We start from the raw sequence: 9507 nt of genomic DNA on the forward strand, positions 1-9507 counted from the left end.
CCCATCCAGCGCCCTCTGGTGGGGGCTACTGTGGGCATTGCCCTTTGTGGGGGCTGCGTTATTCCCCGCCGATGGATGGCGGCCACTTGGGAGAGGTGGTATGGCGGAGGGTGGGTAGCGGGGAATGGGGGCTGGGCTGCTGGGGGGGTTGGGGGAAGAGTGGGGGCTGGGGTATAAGGGTGGTGGGGGCACCCACTCTGCGGAACCAGGGGCCAGTGTCAGTGGTCAGTGGGGTGAGCAGCAAGATGGCTGCCTTGCAGGCCCGGCAATGGCACTCCATGCTTTCCCCCACCCACTCCCCAGCCTTGGCAGTGCCCCCCCCCCCCCCTTCCCCAGCCAAGCCAGCCAGCGCCAGGGCCGGAAGCCCACAGTTGTGCTTCTCCATATCCGACCTCCTCTCCCTCCCTCATCAGCCACCGCGCCTGACCCCTGGGGCGTCATTCTCCGACCCCCCAGAGGGTCGGAGAATGGCCGTTGGCCGCCGTGAAACCCGCCCCCGCCGGTTGCCGAAGTCTCCGAAGGGAGAAAAGTCGGCGGGGCGTTAATGGCGCCGCAGACGTCGGAGAATGGCACGGGTCTGCGCAAGGCAGCCGATTTTCGGCCTGCCGATATTCTCCCTTCCGGATGGGCCGAAGTCCCGTCGACGTGATGACCGTTCACGTCGACGTAAATCAAACCTCCTTTTCATCGGCGTGAACCTGTGCTCCAGGTTCACGCCGACCAGCGTGGAGGTGAGTGATGGCCTGGGGAGCTAGCCGCTGGGCAGGCGATGGCGTGGCCGCAGTCTGAATGTGTGGGGAGAGGTGTGTCTCGGGTTGTGTGTGTGTGTGTGCGCGGCGGGGGGGGGGGGGGGGGGTTAGAGTGGGCTGGGCTCCGGGGGAGTGCCGGGAGGGGGGTTAGTGCCGGGGAGGAGGATGGGGGGCCCGTGCCGGGGAGGAGGATGGGGGGCCCGTGCCGGAGAGGGGGATGGGGGGTCCGTGCCGGGGAGGAAGATGGGGGTGGTCCGTGCCGGGGAGGGGGATGGGGGGTCCGTGCCGGGGAGGGGGGTGGGGGGGGTCCGTGCCGGGGAGGGGGATGGGGGGTGGTCTGTGCCGGGGAGGGGGACGGGGGGTCCGTGCCGGGGAGGGGGATGGGGGGGTCCGTGCCGGGGAGGAGGATGGGGGGGGGGGGGGGTCCGTGCCGGGGAGGAGGTTGGGGTCCGTGCCGGGGAGGGGGATAGGGGGTCCGTGCCGGGGAGGGAGATGGGGGGTCCGTGCCGGGGAGGAGGATGGGGGGTCCGTGCCGGGGAGGGGGATGGGGGGGGTTGGTCCGTGCCGGGGAGGGGGATGGGGGGGGGTCCGTGCCGTGGAGGAGGGTGGGGTCCGTGCCGGGGAGGAGGATGGCGGGGGGGGTCCGTGCTGGGGAGGGGGATGGGGGGTCCGTGCTGGGGAGGGGGATGGGGGGAGTCCGTGCCGGGGAGGGGGATGGGGGGAGTCCGTGCCGGGGAGGGGGATGGGGGGAGTCCGTGCCGGGGAGGGGGATGGGGGGAGTCCGTGCCGGGGAGGGGGATGGGGGGAGTCCGTGCCGGGGAGGGGGATGGGGGGGGTCCGTGCTGGGGAGAGGGATGGGGGGTCCGTGCCGGGGAGGAGGATGGGGGGTCCGTGCCGGGGAGGGGGATGGGGGGTCCGTGCCGGGGAGGGAGATGGGGGGTCCGTGCCGGGGATGAGGATGGGGGGTCCGTGCCGGGGAGGGGGATGGGGGGGTCCGTGCCGGGGAGGGGGATGGGGGGAGGGGGATGGGGGGGGGGTCCGTGCCGGGGAGGGGGATGGGGGGGGTTGGTCCGTGCCGGGGAGGGGGATGGGGGGGGGTCCGTGCCGTGGAGGAGGGTGGGGTCCGTGCCGGGGAGGAGGATGGCGGGGGGGGGTCCGTGCTGGGGAGGGGGATGGGGGGTCCGTGCTGGGGAGGGGGATGGGGGGAGTCCGTGCCGGGGAAGGGGATGGGGGGGGTCCGTGCTGGGGAGAGGGATGGGGGATCCGTGCCGGGGAGGCGGATGGGATGGGGGATCCGTGCCGGGGAGGCGGATGGGGTGGGGGGTCCGTGCCGGGGAGGGAGATGGGGGGGGGGGGGTCCGTGCCGGGGAGGGGGATGGGGGGGGTCCGTGCCGGAGAGGGGGATGGGGGGTCCGTGCCGGGGAGGGTGATGGGGGGGTCCGTGCCGGGGAGGGGGGGTGCGAGGGCAAGTGAGTTGGTCCACCTGGCCAGGTGCCAGCCTCCAACAGTTGGACCCATGCGGTCCATGCCACCTGGCTGGGGGGAAGGAGAGGATATGGGCAATGATGACATGTCGTCGTTCCCCCCCCCCCAACCACCAGGCCCTTCATGTTTTCCGATCATCCAGCGATGTTGGCCGCCGTGGCGGCAGCCGCTAATGTCCATGTTGCCCTGGATGAGGAGGAGGAGCGTGCCAGAGAGGCGGCGCAGGCTGCCGCAGAGGGGCAGGCGGCAGCCGCCCAGGCTGGAGGGACACCTGACCGACAGGACGAGGAGCGAGGAGGGGGAGGGGGAGGAGGACGTCGCGGCCCCACGGCAACGGAGGCACCCGAGGGCGCCCCGTGTGTACCGGCCCCGGCAGTCATACCAGGACCTCACGGACCGGGAATGCAGGAGGAGACTCCGGATGAGGCGGGAAACCATGGCACACATCTGCCACCTGCTGGCACACCTGTCACTGCGTGGCACTAGCGGGGGACACCCTCTCCCCGTGTCCGTCAAGGTTACAGTGGCCCTGAACTTTTATGCAACAGGGTCATTCCAGGCACCGAGTGGGGACCTGTCCGGCATATCGCAGACATCGGTGCATCGGTGCATCCGGGCAGTGACAGATGCCCTATATGCCCGGGCCGTGGGCTTCTCTGCCGTGGCCGGGTTCCCCATGGTCCAGGGCGCGATCGATGGGATGCACGTCGCCGTGCAACCACCTGCAGATAACAGGGCCGTGTTCACCAATAGGAAGGGGACCTATTCGATGAACATACAGGTGGCCTGCGACCACCGCATGATGATCCTGCAAGCCTGCGCCCGTTACCCAGGCAGTGTACACGACTCATACGTGTTGTCGCGGTCATCCATCCCCAGCATGTACGAGGGACGCCATCCCCGGCTGAGGGGGTGGTTGCTGGGCGACAGGGGCTACCCATTGCGATCGTGGCTGATGACGCCTATACGGAGACCACGCAATGAGGCGGAGAACCGCTACAATGATGCACATGTCGCGACAAGGGGAGTGATAGAGAGGTGCTTTGGCGTGCTGAAGATGCGTTTCAGGTGCCTGGACCTCTCTGGGGGCGCCCTCCAGTATCGGTCAGATAGGGTCGGCCGCATCATTGTGGTGTGCTGCGTCCTGCACAACATAGCCCAACAGAGGGGCGATGTGCCGCAGGCAGAGGAGGGCGGAGTGGAGGAGCAGCAGGAAGAGGCGCAGTCCTCCCCAGATGAGGGGGATGGGGGCAATGGTCAGGGCAGACGGGGTAGACACAGGCGGGTGGCTGTCCACCGTTACCGGCTGGCCCAGCGGGCACGGGACAGACTGATAGCCGCCCGCTTCACTGACTAGATGGGCGTGGGAATCGGGTAGTATGGCCACAGACCGCACACCATGGCAACAGCCGACCACCCACACCCCCCACCCATCCACCCACCCAGCACCCTCACCCCCCACCCGCATGCACACCACCCCACCCCCCCATTGCCGAACCACTTGCGGCACAACGGGCCGGCTCACACAGTTGTGGGTGGACGGTGGTCTATTGCAGGCCATGGAGGATGATGACAACCCGCCCTGCGGTGAGCTCCTGGCTCCACATCGTTGGTCTATGTCTGACCCATGGCCACAGTACCACCATCCACCCGGACCATCCCTGCATGCGGCTGTGACACTGCAGCGCACGGTCCCGTCCTCTGCCCAGGGGGATGTTGATGGCGGCCCAGGGGGAAGGGGGCAGACTCACCTGGGGCTGAGGTAAGACCACCCCTCACACACACACTTGCGCTCAACGTACATGACACCCCCGCACGCTTTGGACAGAGCACAAAGGCAGCTTCTGTAGGTGTAACATTGACTTTAATAACCAAAGGAGTTCATGCACGTGCTCTAGCCCCTAAAACTCATCTGTGCCCTGCACCCGTGCCAACTTACTCAGTGTCTAATTGTTTGGCCTTACGGGCCCTTTGACTACGTCTACGTGGTTCCCCAGACGGTACAGCAGAACTGGAGGCGGACTCCTGTGATTCCTGCTCTCTGACACGGGATCCCTTTGGCGGCCGTTTCCTGGGGCGTCCTGGCCTAGATGGGCCAGGCTGGGGCCCGGGCGACTGGGATGGCGGGCTGCCAGCCTGTCCTGCCCGTCGCCCACCCGATGCACCTGGGACGGAAGGGGGGGGAGTCCGAGGTGTCACGGTGTTCCGGGACCTCCCCTACAGAGGGAGCCGGGACGGACCACACCACCGCCTCCTCCCTCGGGGTGCCCGATGGCCCCCAGGCCTCTACATGGGTGGGGGATGCGAACGGACTGGCCATCCGACACCCCCCCGACATCTGGCGCTGCCAGTCCTGGAGGCCCGTGCTGGTATCGACAGGGGTCTGCAGGTTTGCAGCCATGGAGCCCAGGGGGTTGGCAAACCCTGTCTGTGACAGTGCGACGCCGGCTCGCACATGGCCACTGGCGCCGATGCCCTCAGCGATGGCCTGCTGAGACTGGGCCATGGCCTGCAGAGACTGGGCCATGGCCTGCAGAGACTGGGCTATGGCCTGCTGAGACTGGGCTATGGTGTTGAATGCCTCTGCCATCTGGCGCTGGCACTGGCTCATGGCCTCCTGTGAGAGGGCAGCCATTTCCTGGGCCACAGACGCCGCCTGCATGGAAAGCCCCAGGCATCGCAAACCGTTCCCCATGTCTGACACCGTCGCACCCATTGCCTCCACCGCGGACGCCACCCGTGCGGTGTCGGCCTGGGTGGCACGCATGACCGGCACCACTCCCAGCTCCTGGACGCGGGTGGACTCCTCCACCTGCGACTGCAGCCGCCGCAAGCCGGCCGTCACCCTCTTCGCTCGTCTCCGGGTCGGTGGTTGCATCGGATCTATGTGTGGGTGTGGAAACTCCAGGAACCCGGGATCCATCTGGGTGGCAGATGTTCGCTTGGGCTGGGCTGCCCTCCGACCGCCCGGCCCCTCTGCTGCTCCTACCTCCACCTGCTGTACCGAGACAGCTGTGTTGTGCGCACCAGTGAGTGTACCAGACGCCTCATCACTAAAGTGCCCAACCGAGGTGAGTGTTTCTGCGATGGTGGAGGGTGTTGGTGACAGCAGTGGCGTTGTGTCGTGCTCTTCGTCCCACTCTGAGTCCATGGCACTTTGGGGTGGGGGTTCGTCTCCACCCATCCACTCTGAGTCACTGTCCGGTATTTCGTCTTCCTGGGTAGTGCTGTCCTGGGTAGGGGTGTCCTGGGTAGTGCTGTCCCGGGTAGTGGTGTCCTGGGTAGTGGTGTCCTGGGTAGTGGTGTCCTGGGTAGTGGTGTCCTGGGTAGTGGTGTCCTGGGTAGTGGTGTCCTGGGTAGTGGTGTCCTGGCTCGGATGTGACGGAGGCCTGTGGCTGCCCCCCTCATCGCTGGGTGGTCGCTCCCGCACGTGGCGGGGGTGTCGTCTCCCTGTTGCTCCAGGTCTCTCCGTCTCCCGTGGTGTGCGAGGGGCATCCTGCGGGCGTCGCATGCTGGAGGGTCTGGGTCTCTCTGTCTCCCGTGGCCTCCGAGGGGCATCCTGCGGGCGGTCTGCATCTGCGAGGATGGGTGCCTCGACGTTTGCTCCTGCGATACACAATGAAGCATGCATGGTTAGACACGCAGGCAGTGATCAGGTGATATGGGGGAGGGGGGATATGGGGACGGGCTGTCGGTGGCTTACTTGCTAGTACGCCCCCGACCTCTGCATCAGCAACCTCCTGGTCCTCAGGTCCGCCAGCCAGTTCCAGGGCCCTTTCCTTGTGTTCGGTCAGTGGCCTCTCATCAGCGGGGCCTCCTCCAGTCCTCACATGCTCCCTATTGTTGTGTGCGCGCTTCTCCTGTTGGGGGGGTGGCAGGGGTAAAAGGCAACACTGTTAGGCAGGTATATGAATGCACGCCATCGGTTGCGGGTGCATTGCAGAGGTTATGGTTAGGGCTGGATTCACTTGGGGATATGGGGGATATGGGGGAGGGGGGTTATGGGGGATATGGGGGAGGGGGGGACATGGGGAGGGGGGATATGGGGGCGGGGGGATATGGGGGAGGCTCACCCTGCCTGCTCTGACGAGGTCGTTCACCTTCTTGTGGCACTGGGTGCCTGTCCGTGGTGTCAGGGCCACAGCGGTGACGGCCTCTGCCACCTCCCTCCACAGACGCCGGCTGTGGCGTGGGGCAACTCTGCGGCTGTGCCCGGGATACAGGGCGTCCCTCCTCTGCTCCACAGCGTCCAGGAGCGCCTCCACATCGCGTGACTCGAACCTCGGGGCTGAGCGGCGGCCAGCCATCCAGTCGGGTGTTCCGGTCGGGTGGGGGGGAGCAGCGCGGCCTTATGAGCCGTCACGTCGTGCACGAGGTGCGCAAGCGCGGATCCCGTTACGTCGCTGCTAGCCCATTTCGGGCCGGAGACCTTTGACCCATTTTTCCGGCGTGACGCAAGTCAGATTTGCGCCGTTTTTTGCGCTGATTGGCGGACTTTGCGCCGATAACGGAGAATTTCGCCCCTGATTTTTCAAAGCACAAGTGAACTTCCGTTCGGGAATTTCCCCCCGGTGGAGGCGGAGAATCTCGGAGGCCCCGGAGTACCGGGTCAGGCCCGCTAATGGTATGCCAATGGCGTTTAATGTATCTACGGAGTGGAACACTTTGACGCCGCTGTCGAGGCAGGGGAGAATTGCAATCTGGCGTGAACCCGGAGCCTGCCACGATTTCGCCGTCAAAACCGATCCTGCCCCCAATCACGTTTCTGGATTTTGGCATCAACTGACGGAGAATCCCACCCACAATGTTTCGGCCTCAACTACTTCCTGTGGTAACGAATTCCACAGACTCACCACTCTCACAGGCACACAAGACCAAATCGGCCTCTCATGTGCTACTCGATTCCTTGCCTGTGCTATTTGGGTTAATATTGTGACAGTAAACTGACATCTAAATTAGGACCAGTTGCACTGCACAGATGTGGAGGGTTATTTTCTCTTGAAATACGTGCTAATAGGAAACGCCTGTTCGAAAATGTGGATTCAACATACAAATTTGGCCCAGGCTGATATTATCATCATTGAAACATTGCCTGCAGGCACAGAACCAGCCACTGGGTTTAGCACTCCGGAGCTGAAGAGTTGCAATTTTCCTCGGCCATTGTCACTGAGGGGGGTGTGCCTGGAAACCCATGTGGTAAGGCTGTCATAGAATTTACAGTGCAGAAGGAGGCCATTCGGCCCATCGAGTCTGCACCGGCTCTTGGAAAGAGCACCCTACCCAAGGTCAACACCGCCACCCTATCCCCATAACCCAGTAACCCCACCCAACACTAAGGGCAATTTTGGACACTAAGAGCAATTTATCATGGCCAATCCACCTAACCTGCACATCTTTGGACTGTGGGAGGAAACCGGAGCACCCGAGGAGAAACCCACGCAGACACGGGGAGGATGTGCAGACTCCGCACAGACAGTGACCCAAGCCGGAATCGAACCTGGGACCCTGGAGCTGTGAAGCAATTGTGCTATCCACAATGCTGCCGTGCTGCCCACTGTCTCAGCGGCCCAGATTCTCTGACTTTGCCCTGGAAGACCTGGCGGAGGAGATCAAAATGAGGAGGGGTAGCTTGTGGGCGGGAAGGAGCCCATCTCAACCTCATGCCCCTCCCCCCCCCCCCCCCCCCCCCAACCTCGTAACTCCCTCTCTCCTGCAGGAGCTGGGTGGGTCTCTGCCTGATCCCATTCCCTCGCCGAAAGCAAGGGAGAGTCGGGTTTTTGCACGAGGTGCACATCTGTCACATGGCAGATGTCACACTTTGTTGCTGATGTGCAAAAGAAAGAGCAAAATCTGGCAGGCGTTTTAACCTTAGCCCTCGCGATAAAAGGTCAAAGTTCTCCAGGAGGTGCTTTCTGGCCACTGAGTATTTGCCGAGTTCCCTACTTGCATTTTGTGAGCTCCAGCAGCTCTTGAACCTCCTGATCTCGAACCCCCCTCACCAATTTGACAAGCAGTTTGAACTACCCGACCTCCCACAGGGCAAAGTTCAACCGTAAAAGGATAGGACCCGATTAGAAGCCCGAGGTCACTCCTGATTCCAAACAACAGCATCAAAGCAAAATATGGCGGCTGCTGGAAATCCAAATAAAAACAGAAAATGCTGGATAAACGCAGGCGGTTTTAGCGGCGACGGTGGCGAGAGATACAGAGCTGGGGGCAGTTTTAAGCCCGGACTAGCCGTGCGTGGGATCAGCAACCCAGGCTCAACGTCAGAGAGAATCGGAAACCGCAAATCACTCCGGCGGGATCGTGAATTCCGATTTTTCAATGCCCCTCGTGGGCGGAGTAACGCAAAATATGTCACACACGGGGAGGATGTGCAGACCTCCTCACAGACAGTGACCCCAAGCCGGAATCGAACCCGGGACCCTGGAGCTGTGAAGCAATTGTGCTATCCACAATGCTACCGTGCTGCCCTGTCCAGTTTATACCAAGAGGGACCTTCCCCCTCCCCCAGCAACTCCGCCAACATCTTAGCGAAGTACTCAGTTGGCCTGTTCACCTCGTTCACCAGCAACCAGTTCACCTCGCTGGGTGAGGAGCTGCGGAGGGTGGTGGAGGAACAAAGGTCTGAGAGCTACGGTGGAGGACCTGGAGAACAGGTCGAGGCGGCAGAACTTAAGAATTATGAGTCTGCCCGAAGGGGTGGAGGGCCTGTGGCCAACGGAGTACTTCGCTAAGATGTTGGCGGAGTTGCTGGGTGAGGGGGAAGGTCCCTCTTGGTACAAACTGGACAGGGCTCATCGGTCGCTGAGGCCCAAGCTGAAGACCCAAGCTGAAGACGAATGAGCTGCCAGGGGCGGTAATAATCTGCTTCCACAAGTACCAGGTTAAAGAGAAGGTCCTGAATTGGGTGAAATAGAGGTGTGAGGTGCAGTGGACAGGATTTAATATACATATATAACGGTGGAGCTGGCGAGAAGGCAGGCGGCCTTCAGTCGGGTGAAGGGGGCACTCTACAGTAATGGGGTGAGGTTCGGGGTGGTGGACCCGGCGAAGGTGAGAGTGACCTACAACTCGAATCGTCTACTTTGAGATGGTGGAGGCGGCGGAGGCGTTCATGAAGGCTGTAGGACTGGGGCTAAAAGGAGAAATGGGTCTGGCGTTTGGATTTGGACTGAGGGAAGGGGGCCAAAATATTGTCTATAGTTTCATTTCTTGTTCGCCGTTTCAGCCTGTTAAGTTGATTGTATGGGAATGGTTGTGAGTTGGG

The sequence above is a fragment of the Scyliorhinus torazame genome, chromosome 6 (genome assembly GCF_047496885.1).
Source record: "Scyliorhinus torazame isolate Kashiwa2021f chromosome 6, sScyTor2.1, whole genome shotgun sequence".
NCBI classification, from domain to species: Eukaryota; Metazoa; Chordata; class Chondrichthyes; order Carcharhiniformes; family Scyliorhinidae; genus Scyliorhinus; species Scyliorhinus torazame.